Below are 18,081 nucleotides of genomic sequence, written 5' to 3'. Positions count from 1 at the left end.
ACAAGGGAAGAGTGACACTTTGCAACGCGGTAGGATGAATGTTGCTAAGTTTCAGATATAATCCCAAACCCAACTATACTATATAACGTCTTTGAACCCAACACATAGACAGAAAGGTCTGGAGACGAAATATTGCAGCAATGCACGCTATTCCTTTTCTTCAGTAATCTCAAGGGGTGAATCGCAGTGTAAAATTGGATTTGATATTCATTTGCATTATATCTACCACATTACAAATAAAATAATTGTAACCACAGGGCCTAAAACGGCATATGAGTAATATGTTTCTATTGGCTAGCAAATTAAGCTGAACAACATGGAGCCTACTGATACGCAAAGACTTTGCAGGATGAAATGAAATGTGCAAAACAGTCTCTAATTTGTGAATAACAGAAAGACTTTTCACTTTTCAAAAGTTTAAGAGTGGAATGTTGCGAAGTTGCGATGTTCAATGGTGGAATAGGCCCCAGATAACTTGTCCCAAATAGGATTTGAACCCGGACCCACTCGTTTCACACTGCTTACGATTTCCGACATGTGAGAACATCATTACATAAGTAGGTAGCTTGAAATATCATGAAACGATTTCGAACTTGTATCCTAAATAGAGGAAACTATAGGCTTAATCAATGCAATATCGTGGGTCCAATAGCCTGAGTAAATAGTTAAATACTGTCTTCGCGCTACGAGTTGACGCATGGAGTAGATAGTCTAGGCGGGACGGGGGACCTTTACGCTACACTCTGACCTCAAAACTTCAGTCCACTTACTTGGCTACAAGGGAACGAAGTCAGACATAAAAGATTCCGCATCTTCGGTCCTGTCGCTATGACTATCATCACATTTTTCAAAATTGTTAGAGTATCATCTGTCCATGATAATCGTCTGTTTATGTTTTCGCAGTGTATATTAACTCGAATCTCTCAACAAAGCCATTAGCCCCACCGCCCCACCCTGATGGACAACAATGAGTCTTCTGGACATATTTATGGTAGTCAAAACTCCCGTAACATTTTTATCCTGGCAGCACTTTGGAAAAGTTAAATTGGTAGGCCTAGCTATCCGCATCTCATCCAGATACAAAATCGGTTTTTCCACTTCCCTAAGCTTTCTTATTTGCTGTAGATATCTTCACATATTCTAATTCACAGTGCTTTCCTCTTCAATTTATTTATTTTCTCGATGCACACTTCTTCCACCTGAAATCCTTTTCCTTCAGTATTCGTCTTAATGTTGTCTTTCATTTCAAATCAATTCTCTCTTGTAGCAGGAGTAAAAGTGTGTTGCAGTTTGGCACTACTTTTTTATACTTGGTTATTTAACGACACTGTAATAACTACTAGCTTCTTCAGTGTCGATTGAATTGATGATAGCGAGATGTTATTTGGCGAAATGAAACCGAGGATTCGCCATAGATTACCTGACATTCGCCTTCCGCTTGGGAAAACCTCGGAAAAAGTACAACCAGGTAGTCAGCTCAAGCGGGAATCGAACTCACGCCCGAGAGCAACTGCAGATCAGCAGGCAAACGCGGTATCTCCTGAGCTACGCCCTCTTTCTTTTTCAAATAAAAATTCTCAATTAGCCTACATCTTTTTTTGTCAATCTCCGGTCGAAGTCATCTACATTTGCGTTTCGGTAGTTTGGACTCCCCCCCCCCCCTCAGGTGTCGAAAACGCACTTTCTTCTGTGCAGTCTTTCATTTCATTCCTTATACACTGTATCGTTCTTGTGGATAGATGACAGTACTTTTCTGCCTTTGTTTTAGGTTTCGTAAGAGGAATGCAAAGACACTGTTGTTCGTTTTCTTCATCGCAGAATTATTTTACACTTGCAATAATATTCCTTTCTTCGCTATAGATTGTCAGGCCTTGTTTCCTGTTTGTCGACATATTTACAATAAACAAAAAACTACTATAAACCTAAACTAACAGTATATAGGCCTAATAACATAAATTCTATTAACAATATTATTATCAACACTATTAACACTAAAAGCAAACGATAACTAAAACAATACAAAGACTTGCGGTATATTGAAAACAATCGTTCTGTTGAAACTAATAAAACACTACAATAAAAACCTCACTATTATTTCACAAAGTCGCAAAGACTCTTAGACAGTAGACACTTGTAGTCAGTGACGGCTCCTGCGTATTTCTTAAGAGGACGAAAGAAGGTAACAGGACGAAATGACACCTTCTTGAATGAAACATGCTACAAATTAGCCTACATGCAAACATGTAAGACCAGATAGTGTTGGGGTGGCCTTCCCTTCTGTATAGCAATAATCTGTTCTTGTAAACTGAGTTTCCTAAATTTTCCAAAATATATAATGTTTTCACTTCCATTCATTGTTGAATAATTGCACAAATTAACAATTACAAGGAAATTCACCTCGCAGCATTTTTCGAGTACACTACAACATCACACGTGTTGGAAGACACTATAGCTACTAACACGTAATCAGAACCGCGGAAATGGGAATGGGAAATAATCTGAGGAAAGCGAGAACACTGCACCCGCCCACGTGGGTGTTGCCACATGTACATTTTAAAAGTTCAGTATCACATGCTAATGAAGAAAATCAGTTCTTGTAAAGTCATACTACCATAATTGTTCAAAGTTGCCGGTGGCCAATTAATTTTTTATGTTAAAAAATAATGTAGTTTGGAGTACTACTTTCAATTTCAAATGTATTTGTACAAAACTGACAACTTGGCTATTGCCCTGTCTAGTACACAATGAATGGAAGTGAATTTCAGGGGCCAAAAAGATCTGCGATACTAACGTAGAACTACTACTTCTTTGTTTTATATAAACCCGACTTTAACTTTCAAATATCCTTGAAAGTTTCAAACCATGAATAGTAGCTTATATAAAGTGCAATGAATAATACTTTTGATTTATAATTTAAAAAAAAAAGTGTATATGGTGTCTTTCATAGCGTTGCGTTAAAACTGTTTTTATTGTGCCTCCTCCTAGATGTGTTATAGTCTGGTTGAATGCAAGATCGTTAGATGGCAGCGGTAGCGAGCTTGCTGCACGACCAGTCGGTTTCTATTTCCCGCTCATGCGCTGATTCAGAGGAGGATCTCCTACCTCTCCGTTCATTTATTCGCTTTAAAACTCTGCTTCTTTCTCTGGCCGTTAGTGCGCTGTTGTCTATGTGTGCTTACTGCAGTAAAGGAGGAATGGATTGACTTTCCTCCACACACACAATCTCGCATCTTTCTCACAGTTTTCTAGCAGCACATGAGCGCGCATCGTTTAAAACTCGATCAACCGAGGTTTTCTTATAGCTGTGAACTTAAAAATTATCGAATATTCCTTGAATTTCAAGGCACATATTTTATTTGGTATTTACTTTCAAAAGAAGAAAAATGTGAGGAGGACGTTCCTCCCTTCCCTCCCCCCCCCCCGAGGAACGGCCACTGCTTGTAGTAGATGTTTGTGAAACAGGAATATTGCAGTGAACAGCGTGATGCGCAGGCGCGACTGTTTCCCCTCCGCCCCGTCTAAGTACTTCTGGCGAATTCTCCTGCCGTGACAACAGTAAGCCTAAATACAAATCCAATGTTTTGAGATAAAATTAGGAAATGTTGCAGGTTATGTAGTTTTTGTGCATCCAATCTATTGTTTCCCTGTGTAGTGGACCGTTTCTAATAAATTTAGTGTCCAGCGTTGTGGAGTAGGCCTAACGGTTAGTATGCCCGACCGTGAAACGAGCGTTCCCGGGTTCAAATCCTGGTTGGGACAAGTTACCTGGTTGAGGTTTATTGCGGGGTTTTCCCTCAACCCATTAAGAACAAATGCTGTGTAACTTCGGCCTTTGACCCTGGATTCATTTCGCCGGCATCTTATTCAGACACTAGATCAGCGGTCATCAACTCAGTGCACTCTCGGGCTAGCGCCTCTTACCCGCAGGTCTCTTACAGCACCAGCGTGCATTCACGATTGCTGGCGGGTATGCTCTCTACTTCTTCCTGCTGCACGACGGGGCAAATCATGTTGCTCCGCTTAACATTTACCCATTTCAGCAAGTGCTGACGAACACTGCGCTAGATAATCATAGCAGTTGATAAAGCGTCGTACAATAAAAAATTAAATAAATAATAAATTTAGTTTTAGAAACCATAATTGATCTCTAAGCTTACTCCTTAAGTAATCTATTGAATTAGGTCACTCAAAGCCGAAAAACAATCGATTACATCCGCGATATTATATTTAGGGAGTACGTATTTTTTAAAACAGACTGTATTAATTGTAAATGAATATATCGGTAAACTCTTGCACAGTAGTCCTACATCAACACTTAGTTTAGCTGTAATTATATTTTTATACTTACGAAGCTGACAAATATTTCGCCGGCGGCAGCAGGAGGTTCGCCGCAGCTGTTACGCTGTTGCTGCTGCTGCGATGGGTTGTCCTCTAGGTATTTCCCTACGCGCTCTGGAAAGGCGACAAATTGTGATAGCCAGCACGAAGTCCACTTCGGAACAAACGGATGACATTGACTTCCGCTTATAAGAATAAATGAGGGATGGATGCGCGCGGATTTATTTGATGCGGCTCATTGGTCAACATTCATTGTGACGTCACAAAGTGGGTGGGGGACGTCAGAGATTGCGAGAATGACCGCGGGCCGCCAACATCCTCGGCCTGGCAAGTGCAGCAAGTACAGTGATAACAAAGATAAACGGACAATATTTAAACATACTACAGCGTATTATTAGGCCTGTTGTTGTTTAGTCAACTGTCCGATGACAGGTCTTAACCTCATAGGGCTATATATTAAAGTATATTTACATTTCCAAGGTCACGTTTAACTTCACCAAGGGCAAATCTAACAGAGAAAACGCACATTTCAACATACAGTCCTGCATCTAAGACAGCGGTGACCAAACTGGGTATCGTGATTACATCGTGTAATCAAAGACATGCATACTGGTAAGGGGAGTTTCCAGTACATTTATGTCTCGCTCACGTACTGATAGTAAGCAGTGTCGGTACCATGTCGCTCTACAAACCCTCTGTCTCCAGGAGCAGGAACAGAAGGTTTCGTACAGAATGGGAAGAGGAATTTATTCGCTGTTCTGTAGGAGAAAATGTAATATGTTGCTTTTCTCAACGGTTCAATTAGTAGTAGTAGGCCTATACATATAGAAGCTACATTACAGGGCATTACGCTGAATACACAGGCAAAACAAGTATTATTATTATTATTATTATTATTATTATTATTATTATTACAGGCCTATAATAATAATAATAATAATAATAATAATAATAATAATAATAATAATAATAATAATAATAATAATAATAATCAGGGAACGGATTTATATGGACTAAAAATATATGAAATATGTAAATGTATATGTAGTTATTTTTACCAAAATATGGAATTAAATATGGATTTTTACCAAAATATGGAATTAAATATGGACTTAAAATTATAAAAAAATGACTATGTACGTTAAATATTGGTACATTTTAATCAAACTAAACAAAAAATATAATGGACGTACCTTATCTTCCAATGTAGTTTCAACAAAACACAATTTTTATTGTCTGTTACCATAACAATAGTTTACAAACATTTCTTTCAAGTGCTGAAAAGTGAATCTTCTTCTATTGTCTCTGAGGATAGATTTATACTGACTAAAAGAGCGTTCGACGTCACAAGAAGTAACTGGTACATAATTCAATTTCACAATGTCTGCTGGGGATAAGTCCAAGTTAATCTTCACTGTTGATTCACCACTCATCACAGCAACAACCTTTTGTAGTTCTTCATATCCAGGGTTTTTTGAAAGTACAGTGTCCACCTTAGCTCTTACTGCATCTGCAACTTTACCTCTACCACGATTCAGTTGTTCCACAGTACTATTTATAATTTCAAAACTTTCAGATAGTGAAAGGTGCCTATTTTGGAGACTTTTGAGCGTTTTTATGATGCATGAAAATGTATGCTGAATGTGAGCTAAGTCATTCTTCACACTTATGTCACAGGTAACTGTTTTCGCAGTATCAATTGAGACTGCATCTTCAGAGTCCAATGCAAGGAGAACATTGTTAATAGAGTCTATATGTTCGGCATAATATTCAACTGCTTCTAGCCATGTACCCCATCTAGTTAAAATTGGCTTTGGTGGCAATGGAATTTCAGGGTACATTTCTTTCAACACGTTAACTCTACTGGGAGCTTTGAGAAATACTTTTTTCACTGATGAAATCAACAAATCTACTTTAGGGAAATTGTCTCTGACCACTTCTGCCACACGATGAAATGCATGCGCCACACAAGTAAAATGAGTCAATTTAGGATATACAACAGATAATGCTTGTCCAGCTTTGACCATATAAGGGGCAGCATCGCTAATAAAGAATAACACATTATCGTACATAATACCCTTTGGCCACAGGATACCCATAGCTTCGTTGAACAGTTTAACTATAGTTTTGTTATTGCACTTTTCTAGAACATCACAATGTAAAAGAATTCGTTCAGAATATTGTTCACTTAACAAACCGATAACTACATTACCAACAAGTCTACCTTCTTTGTCGGGAGTCTCATCAATGGAAACCCAAATTGAACTATCTTTAATTTCATTTCTTATCTTCTGTATTGTCTCATCGTAGATGGATGGAGCATACGTCTTCCTAAGTGTTGACTCATCCGGGATTGTATGTTGAGTATATTTTTCAAGGAATTCCCTGAAGACCTTATTCTTTAGTTTGTAGAGAGGAATATCAGCAGAGATGAGAGAACGGCACAGGTCGATGTTAAACTCAGATCTTACATTCGATGTTGTTGGTTGTGTTAAAAACAATTGTCTCTGCTTGGAATTTAGTTGTTTGTTGGCCTGATGTTTACTAGTTGTAATGTGTTGTTGCACCAGGAACTTTTGTGTAGATGATACTGCACACTGACACAAATTACAAAATAATATTTTATTGTCAGTTGATAAACCATCTTCTTTAAATTCTGAAATGTAACTTGTTAGTTTTGATTTTAAATTGACTGAATGACGTACTTTTGGCATATTTACCGTCTTTATAGTATGATTTACAAAACTGAACCTATGTGTACTCTGACTGGCATTTAACTGTTGAGCTGCACAACTGAAGTCTGTTAAAAATTTTAAATTAAATTAATACAGTTTTGTAACTTACTTTCCCATTGTTGATAGGACTGCTAATTTTCAAATAACTCTGATGTTAAAGGGATTACTGAACATGTGTTTAAATCTCTATTGTTGAAATGTATTTTTAAAAGTTAATGGAATTTTGTTTTGTTTTATTGTTAAACCTAATATAATATGGACTGTTTTATATGAAATATGGAAAATATATGGAAATTAACGAAAATATGTACTAAACTCTAAAATATGGAAAAATATGGAAAATAAAAGTAGGATTTTTCAACCCTACACATTGTGAAACATAAAGATAATGCAAAATATAAATTATATTAGCTTTATAAGTAAATATGTATTTACATATAAATCCTTTCCCTGATAATAATAATAATAATAATAATAATAATAATAATAATAATAATAATAATAACTTAATAAGAAAATAGCTTTACGATATTCAAAGGACGTAGATTTATGAACTGTACATATTTCAGGGACCAAAGTAGCCTACAAATGGATTCTGAGAAATACTACTTTTATTTAACATAGGAAAAGATAGGGATTTCTTATCCCATTTAATAGCGTGTTGTGGGACCGAAATATAGTCTATGTTCTAAAACAAAATCTACAATTTTAATACAATTCATTACAACAAGTACAATAACACACAAAGCAGAAACATGAGAGCTAAAATCCAGAGCAAAATCAAGATCACTTTCGACAGAAATGGATTTCTGAAGAAGCTCCACAAGAATTTCTAGAGAAAAGATGAAGGTTCAAAATTCAACAATAGATTTCGTAACAAACAAACAGCTACAGTTGTATGAACATGTGAAAAGGATGGCAGATCATAGATTACCAGAGAAAGTACTGGATTGGATTCCATCCTGTAGGAAGGAAGTTAAGGGCAGAAGAAGGATGGAATTTTCTGCAGCTTGCTAGAGAAAGGACTGGATGATGGGATTAGAAAGACAGGGAACGTTGAAGAAAAGCGACAGAACTTTTAGACTATATTCTGGCTTTGAAAGTTTTAACTATGCACCTCCATGTCAGTCCTCTTTGTGTTTCACGATCTTTCTTACACTTATTTCCATTTAGACTAGACGGCATTTCGGAAGGCGGTCAGGTGCTATATGTGCCGTAATATTTCTGGTATGTGACGTCACAAGCTTATACAGAAGAACCAATCGAAATCAGTCTATAACAAGTACTTCCCGAGTTCATTTGTTCACATGTGAGTGTTTCAATACATTGAATAAGTAAAACTAACATTTACTGTGTGTGTGTATGTGTGTGTGTGTGTATATGTGTGTGTGTGTGTGTGTGTGTAAGATAAATAAATGGAAGAAGAGACTGTAAAAGACAAGTATTGCACAGGCAGGCGCAGAAGATGGTGGTTAAGCGTATAATTATTTTAAAAACGTTGACGAGCATTACACTGCCGGCCATCTTGATGCTGGCTGCAACGTTGTCAACGCGCAAGAAACGACTGCAAAAGAATGTGGTGAAGAAATGAGAACAGTGCAAAGAATATTGTTAGTGAAGGAAAGAGGGTTTGTTTGGTTTCATGCTTACAGTAATGAACGGCTAAGATTATTATTGTCTTTTGATAATTTAAATTCTCTCCTGCGCTATTTGTATTACACGTGCGTGTGAAGTACGATGTGGCAATGTCGTACGTTGCCTTGCTCTCTCTATCTGCTTCTCTCGACGCAAAAGTTAACAGAGTACCGCCTTCCGAATTGCCATCGACTCTAGTACTACCAAATTATGTATCTTCTCGCTTATTGTATGCTTATTATATTATACTCGTGAGTAACATGCGAAGAGTGGTTAACCGTTAAAACAAATTGTAAGGTATTTTCTCCTAATTTTAACTCTTCACATCCACATATTTATAAATTCGTTGACGCTATCATACAGACACAAACTTGTAGGCTACATATAGCCTATTACAATAAATGACAGAGATAATATACCCAAGATGAATCCTACATACCTAAAGAAAACGGAAACAGTAGGCCTATAAGTTAGTGAAGAACTCCTTAATAAATACAAACATGGGAACATTAGTAGAATTGATTTTTAAAGAGCATTTCGAACTAGGCCCCTATTTATTATAAGAAAATATGAATACAAAATTATGATTTATAAGATTTTTATTCCCTTTGATGAATACCAACTTCATGGTACGACTAAAACAAAACTTTTTAGTCATACTTGCCAATAACGTGCAGAGAGTCCTAAGTCTCTATAAAATGGGAAGGAAAATATTGCGAAAATATAACTACAGCACGCAGTTGATGAGTACTCACTAGGAACCACCGCGCGCAACTGATAATCATATACTTTGTTTTTTCGGGATTTACTTCCAAATCTATCACATTACTTGCTTGAAGTAAAATTTCCATGTTTTCCCTAATAGTTTGTATATTTTCTCCTAACATATTCACGTCATCCGCATACACAAGCAGCTGATATAGCATAACTATTCAATTCCAAACCCTATCTGTTTTTCTGGGCTTTCCTATTCACATATTCTACAGCAAAGTTAAAAGGTGAAGGTGATACAGCATCTGCTTGTTTGTAGTGATTAATCCCGGAGCTTCGGTGTTTTCGAAGTATTCTTTTGCATAATACTATGGTTCTGGATTCGAGCGCTGTAGAGGTGGATTATTTACCGGTACCGGTATGTTTATGAACACCAAAGAAGATATTTTAGGAACAGCAAGAGATGATCTACGAGTAAGTTCAGTACAGATCCCCGTGCACAGTACAAATCTTAAGTACCCATACGCCGCGCCGTATGGCTTCGCATGGGCAACATTTTTTCTTCCCCTTAACGATTCATTAAAAAATAACAGGTTCCCATACGCCGTATGGCCCCATATTATGGACCCCCATGACAGCACTACTTACCTGTGTATTCTAATGCATTGTTGTGGTCCCCCTCTCTCTACTTATTACATACGAATATAATACTCGAGAGGTCCAGAACGCAATACTAGGGAAACAGACCATTTCCCTAGCACCGTAATTCGTGCTAGACCTGTAGCCTGTTATGTTGGTAATTAGTAACAAGTAGGCTAGTGGGGGGTGGGGAGCTACAACAGTGCATTAGAATATATAGGTAAGCATTAAACGATTTGTAAGTTAAAAGTACTGTATTTGGGGGAGCATCGTTTCAAATCATATTATGTCCACAAAACAAAATTTTACAGGATGAACGAAAAACTAATTAGGCCTGCTCCTAATCTGGGTACTTTTTCACAAAATTAAAAAATGTAAAGTTATTTTGCTTGAGACGTACTTCTAGGAACTAGAAAAAGTGAAATCATTTTAATTGTGTTCTTCAAATTGAAGGAAAATGTTTTGGACATAATACATTTTTATCCAATAATTGTACAGATGTAGGTACATAAAAAAACCCTTAATGAGACAAATATAAAAATTAACCAATCATTAAGTTATTGTTAAAGAAAAACATTATCTATTAACGCAAAATTACAATTTCCACATTAAACATTTTGATATACTTACAGAGCGTTCATAACTTCTTCGTGCTGTCATAATGCCTTTAATGAGATAAATGTTAGTAGGGAGTGTCACAATTCCTGCATTCTTCACTAAAATCTATTTTTACGTACCTTGCCTCAAATTTCAGTTTATGTACAGCTGTCAAAAGAAAAAGTGGCCGCTCTCCTGAAACAAAGTTCCCTTCGGGTATCTTCGCTACAATTCGGAGACAGGCGATGTTACATATTGTTGGACCACGTTGCCTGATATCTATAGTTATAATTGAAGTATTCTGTGTGTTATTCGATAGCATAATGGTAGCGTTCTGGCCTCTTATTAATGAGGTCCTGCGTTCGACTTCAACCTCGTGCTTTTTATGTCCGTTTTTGTTCTGTTTTTGAGAGAGACAAACTATACATAATGGCTCCTTTCTCTTTTACGATTATTTTAGTAATTAACATCAGGTTCATTAATATATTATGCCATGACTTTATCATTATGATATTGTGGCTGCAAATGGAAAGAAAAAAATTATTCTCAATAAAATATCTTTCGTGGCATAAACATAACAAATTTACTGGCGTCGGCCTTAAAACATTCAAACAATTAAGCGTTAAAAAAACAAAACAAAAAGCCACAATTCAATATTTAGTCTATCTTGCTCTTATCTCGATCATATTGCAGTCGAGTGGGCATGGAATTGACTAGTCTTTGCAAATAGCGACTGTTCTTAGACACGATATTCCAGGCATTCTGAACATACATACATAGGCCTAAGTGTTCTGTCCATGGGCAGGTCTTTCATTGCAAACCCAGCAATCTCCAATCTTTCCTATTTTCTGCCTTCCTCTTAGTCTCCGCATATGATCCACATATCCTAATGTCGTCTATTATTCTTTTCAACCAGAGACCCAACCAATTCCTTTTTCTCTTTCTAATCAGTTTCAGCATTATTCTTTCTTCACTCACTTTTTCAAACACAATTTTATTCTTATTCTGTCTGTCCACTTCACACGCACCGTTCTTCTCCACATCCACATTTCAAATGCTTCAATTCGTTTCTCTTCATCTCGTCGTAATGTCCATATTCCTACCCCATACAATGCCACACTCCACACAACGCACTTCACTAGTCTCTTTCTTAGTTCTTTTTCCAGAGGTCCGCAGAAGATCCTTCTTCTTCTATTAAAAGCTTCCTTTGTTCATGTTTGCAGTTTTTCTTGGGAAGGATAGGCCTAAATGCGGTAACATCCCGTTGCTTTCCGCACACCACTATCTCTTTCGCATCTTATTAAATTCCAGGGGGCCCAAGCGTGGAGATGAGGAGAGTGGATTTGACTAATTGGGCCCTCCGGACTTCACCGAAAGTCACGGCAAGGGTTAAATATTAATTCTATCAAGATATTATATAATACGTATTTAATTATCTAAATAAAATAACCTATTTTACAAAGAAAGATGGTTATTCGTGTTATAATAATTACTTACATAAAATACAGATTATTTATATTGCGAAAGAACAATAACAATATAAATAACTTGAATATTGTTTTATAATGCTAATGAAGGAAAACAGAATATAAATGATAACTTGAATATTATTTATATCGCTAAAGAACGATAACAATATAAAAAACGTGAATATTATTCATATCGGAATTTCACAGATTTATTACAGATGTATTTAGGTAATTGTAGAAGAATAGTAATTAGTAACAGTGTCCTATTTATTCTTCTCGGAGCCAAATTTGTAACATTTAAAAGTGTGGTTACTATGTTGAGTGTATGTGTTGCAACGGATGCTTGATTTGTTATGTATGTGAGTCAGTTATGGGATGCTTGATGTCGTTGCAATGTCGTAATTATAGTTTGATCGTGTTTGTGTGACTATTATGTGTTTATTTATGATGTATGGTACGGAAAGCTGCATATTTGTGTTATAGAAGTGTTACGTATGTGTGTTGTTAATGTTTTTGTATGTTTCAAATTGATAACTGATATTTGTTTTGCAATCGCAATGCCTAATTTTCGGACTGTTTATGTTTTGTTTACATCGCGTAACCTAATTTAATTTTCTTTTCCATTTCTCTTTAAGCTTATCTTTTTTTGTGTATAAAACTATAGCCCTAACATACATAATATGTAAAATAACCCCCATTGGAGATACAATAGTAATAATTATTATTCATATCATTATAAAACGATAACAGAATACAAATGATGACTTGAATGTTATTCATATCTCTAAAGAACGATAACAAAATATAAATAACGTGATATCCATAAAGAACAATAACTGGATACTTATGATAATTTGAATATCATTTACATCGCTAAAGAACAATTAAAAAATAAAATGAAAAATTGAAGAAGGCGCGAACCCACAACCTTTGAGTCATTAAACAAGCACTCTACCGCTGGTCTACGAGGCGCAGATGTGGAACACTTTCATAGTTCCGGAACTGCTTGTACAAGCACATGCATCGTGTAACATCGCCGCGACCCGAAGTGGACTTTGAAAATATTCGCTGTTCACGAGTGCGGCCACTTTTTTTTGACAACTGTACATGTTTTGCTTACTTGTGATTTTTTTTTTTTTGGCTTCCTCTTGAATTAACACCTACAATAATAAATTTCTTGTTCCATATTGGAAACAACTTCTGTCACACACAACTCACAAGAAAGAGACTGTATTGTCCGTATTGAATATATAGCATTGTCGAGAAAAGTGCGCCGGATTGTCAATATAACCAACATAAGAAAGTAATTGATTAATTAATGTTATTTATACCAATTCTATAACACGAATACTGGACGTAATACGATATGAAACAGACACTACAAAGAACTGAATACGATTTGAAACAACCGCTACATTTAAGCAGTCATTTACATAGTTAGCGAATACGATTTCATACAATCAAGACTTCACAGCGTGAAAGATCGCATCCGAAAATATATGGAAATGTATCAAACTCAATTCTGTCCACCAGTGGATATAATACGATTTGAAACGACGCTCCTCTTTTGTGGCAGCAAACTAAAACGACGTAGTTTTAAGATTCATTGTAATGGTATTTCCGATAAGTCTACTATGATAGGGTACTTCATTTTTTTCTCAATGGCATCAGGTTGTTATTGGACATTTCTGGCCTCTCCTGGCAATGGCTTATTTGTAATCCACTTCTGAGGTTGGGGCACCTGGAAGGCGGAGTTACGCTGCCTCGATACTTGGTTAATTAAACATATTATTTCCGTCCAAATGACATCAAAATTTATACAAACAAATATTATGACATATAATATTTCGCCACATGGCATCTTCAGGCACAATTTCACAATATCTAAATTGGTACATAATGAATATCTGTAACAATATTTAGCAAATGGAAATGATTTGTTGTTTAGTCAACTGTCCGGAGACAGATCTGAATCTCACAAGTGATACCAAAAAGGCACCACTTATGAGACAACTAGGCCAGGAGATAATGGGGTATGATTTGTAAACGCTTAAATGAAACAGAATTTAAAATACAACATATTAAAACAATAGTTAGGCCTACATTTAGTAACAATGCAACTCTTACATTATTTAAAACAGTTGCTTCTCTTCACTTCGTCGATAAAATAATAAATAGGCCCTAAATCAGGCCTGCAGAACTGGGCGACAATTGTGCCGTTACGTCACTCATCGGAATACGTCACTCGCTCCTTCCTTCCAACCCCGCGTCATTGACTTTGTAGGGGAGAGGATTTATATTCAGTGTCTGTCTTATGTGATTGCGTACAGGCCACGGATACGTCATTCAACGACGATGGACTGTGGACGAGGAACCAATGCTTTCCCCATGCTTCCCACCCCTCTCTCGCCAGTTCTGTATCCCTGCCGTAAATAATATTCGCCTAATGAAATTAAAGTAGGTCGCTTTTTTTGTCAAGAAGTGTAGGCCTATTTATTCTATAGTTTAAAATTACACCCTCTAAAGATACATTCATGTACAGACCCAGCAAAATTTGGGCCACCCGAATTTTGTTTTCTTAGGACTATAGGCCTACATTATTATTATTATTACTATTATTATTATTATTATTATTATTATTATTATTATTATTATTAAATTTATTAACTTATTATTATTGTTCATTATTAGGACATACTATAATTGAATCGTTGAGTTGGAAAAGGGGCCATGTCCTGAAAAGTAAATTGTTCAGGAGAGACAAAAAACTCTCGACATGACCCCTTCTCCAACTCAATACTAATCTAATGCACACTTCTGTGGACGGGACATGACTCCTAGTTATACCAAACGATGCGTACAGACATAGCAGTCAGGTATCACCAATAAATGCCAGTATGAAACATGATGGACTTGACCCCTTTTCCAACTCACCGATTCAATTTTAACATCATCATCATCATCGTCATCATCATCATCATCATCATCATCATCATCATCATCATCATCATCATCATCATCTTCCTTTTGAAGGTGATGGCAATATAGGCCTAAGAGAGCAATGTTGTATCACGCTGCTGGATTCAAAGATTTTAAGATGTAGTTAGGTTTACTCTTTGAACCAAACGAAGCCGTGTATCTTATGCCATGTTTAACTTACTCATCCCTACTGAAGCCGACAGTGTAGAATGACGCACCATTTTATCTAGATAAGGGCAGACTCTTGTCGTTGTTTTTCTCTATTGCCTAATCACATCAGATTTTGGCACATTCTTGACTACGGTGTATGCTTCAGGAAGATAAAATTTCAGTTGTCTCAGACCACAACAATAACGCTTAAATTACGTTGCTTACTGTCACAATACTCTGTATGTGTGAATGTATTATATTTTGTATGTAGGCTGTGTACACCTACAGTAAATAGTATGTCGTGTTTTGTTTCTATCATTTTTATTTTAATCCGTGTGTTCTTTTGGAGAGTGGTTGGATCTAACTATAGGTGAGAGGGGTGAAACCTACAAAGTAGGACTTGTTTTAGGTCAGAAGACCCGTGTATTGGATTCATGAGATAATTATGATAATATAACATCTGTATGTATAATATTACTCAATAAATAGTATGTCAATACTCGTATATGTGCAAATATGTAGGCTATATACAGGGTGAGTCTGGAGGAAAGGTACATGGTTTGAGAGGTGATAATATTGGTGATTCTGAACAACAAAGTTTATATGAACATAATGCCCTGTTCTTAACGGTTACGGAGAAAACTAATGGAAACAATGAGGAACATGAAAAGTGCAGGTGACAGTAAATTAAAACATTGTTACCTTATCTTATGTTCTGTTTAATTGTGTACTTCTCTTTACAGAACATGTTCACCGAAAATTACCCAGCATTTGCTCATATTGAGTTGAGGAAAAACCCCGGAAAAAACCTCAACCAGGTAACTTGTCCCGACCGAGAATCGAACTCGGGCCACTTGGTTTCGCGGCCAGACGCGCTGTTACTCCACAGGTGTGGACCAGTCATGAATAAGTATAGGATAAGAACATGAAGTTAAAATGTGTTATTATGTTAGTACTGACAGAAGAACGAAAAAATAATTCAGTTAAATAATTAAAGACAGAGAAGAGGTGAATAGAATAAGAATCATTTAAAGCGAAGAGAAGACAAATGTCTGAGATGAGTGAGATGAGGGTAGAGGGAGAAAAGTCATATTAGTGAGAACATATACAGAATGGAAGTAAAATAGGCCTTGGAGATTTTCAGAGCGAATAGCTCATATTGTATAAAAAAAAATAAACTATAGCCTAATATCATATTTGTGGAAAGTTCATAGTTCTATCAGAAAAAAAAAGTGTTTTCTCAAATGTTTAACAATCTCTTATTCGGTAATTATTGAGAGTATAAGCGTGACATTTGTCCATATCTGTAGGAAAACTAATAAAGAATAATTTATCTCTGGCGTATTTCCATAGCGTGAACTGTTCTTGTGTAAATTTCCTTTTAAAAACTCATAATTTGAAGCCACTTCACGATGCGAGTTGGTTTCAACACAGCACCTGAGAACAGTTCATCTAACAGTTCGTTCACCTCTAACATATGAATCACGAGAAGCGTATGTTCGCGGCGATGTTGCCGGACTGCTGAAACTTCAACCTTACCTAATTTTCTAATTAACCGTGTATTTAATCACAAAACGTAATAGTCTATAGGTTTTCTAGCCTATTCATTTCAGCGTACTCTATCATCCCTTTCAATCTGCAAGGTTATTTCACTTACACACTTTATAGGTCTATTATTATTATTATTATTATTATTATTATTATTATTATTATTATTATTATTATTATTATTATTATTATTGCTCTATTCGTGTTGTATTGTATGGTATAGTACAGTAGATATACGATGCTAAATAGTATTACATTGTTTATAGCAGAGTTGTTAACAATTGATATCAATTGTTACAATAACAGATGTATTCTGTAGGACAAAAAAAAATCTTTACGTAGAGTTGTTAAGTTAAGAAGTTGTTCATAATAATACTGAAATTATGTTATATTTGTAATTGATATGGGAATGACAGATTTGAATTGGAATGCATCAAATCCGTCATGTTCAGACACGTTTGATGAGAAATACATAAATAAAATAGGTATTTAAATATTATATGGAATACTTAGCCTACTTGCTTACAAATGGCTCTTAAGGAACCCGCAGGTTGATTGTCGCCCTCATACAAGCCCGCCAACGGTCCCTATCCTGTGCAAGATTAATCCAATCTCTATCATCATATCCCACCTCCCTCAAATCCATTTTAATATTATCCTCCCATCTATGTCTCCGCCTCCCCAAAGGTCTTTTTCCCAACTAACACTTCATATGCATTTTTGGATTCGCCCATACGTGCTACATGCCCTACCCATCTCAAACGTCTGGATTTAATGTTTCTAATTATATCACGTGAAGAATACAATGCGTGCAGTGCTACGTTGTGTAACTTTCTCCATTCTCCTGTAACTTCATCCCTTTTAGCCCCAAATATTTTCCTAAGAACCTTATTCTCAAACACCCTTAATCTTTGTTCCTGTCTCAAATTGAGAGTCCAAGTTTCACAACCATGCAGAACAGCCAGTAATAGGCCTATAATTGTTTTATAAATTCTAACTTTCAGATTTTTTGACAGCAGACTAGATGACAAAAGCTTCTCAACCGAATAATAACACGCATTTACCATATTTATTCTGCGTTTAATTTCCTCCCGAGTGTCATTTATATTTTTTACATTAAAACATTAAGTAAAATGAAAAAAGAAACCCTATTAGCCCCGAGACTTCACCCCAGTCCCATTTAAACTAAGAAGATGGTAGATTAAATGAGAAGAAGATGGGAAGTTTTCGTGAAATGGAATGGGTTAGTCCCTCAAGGAAATAGACGCGCTATCTGTGAA

This window comes from Periplaneta americana, chromosome 14 (genome assembly GCF_040183065.1).
Source record: "Periplaneta americana isolate PAMFEO1 chromosome 14, P.americana_PAMFEO1_priV1, whole genome shotgun sequence".
NCBI lineage: Eukaryota > Metazoa > Arthropoda > Insecta > Blattodea > Blattidae > Periplaneta > Periplaneta americana.
The sequence above is the reverse complement of the archived record's forward strand: the minus strand, read 5'-3'. Positions refer to the sequence as shown.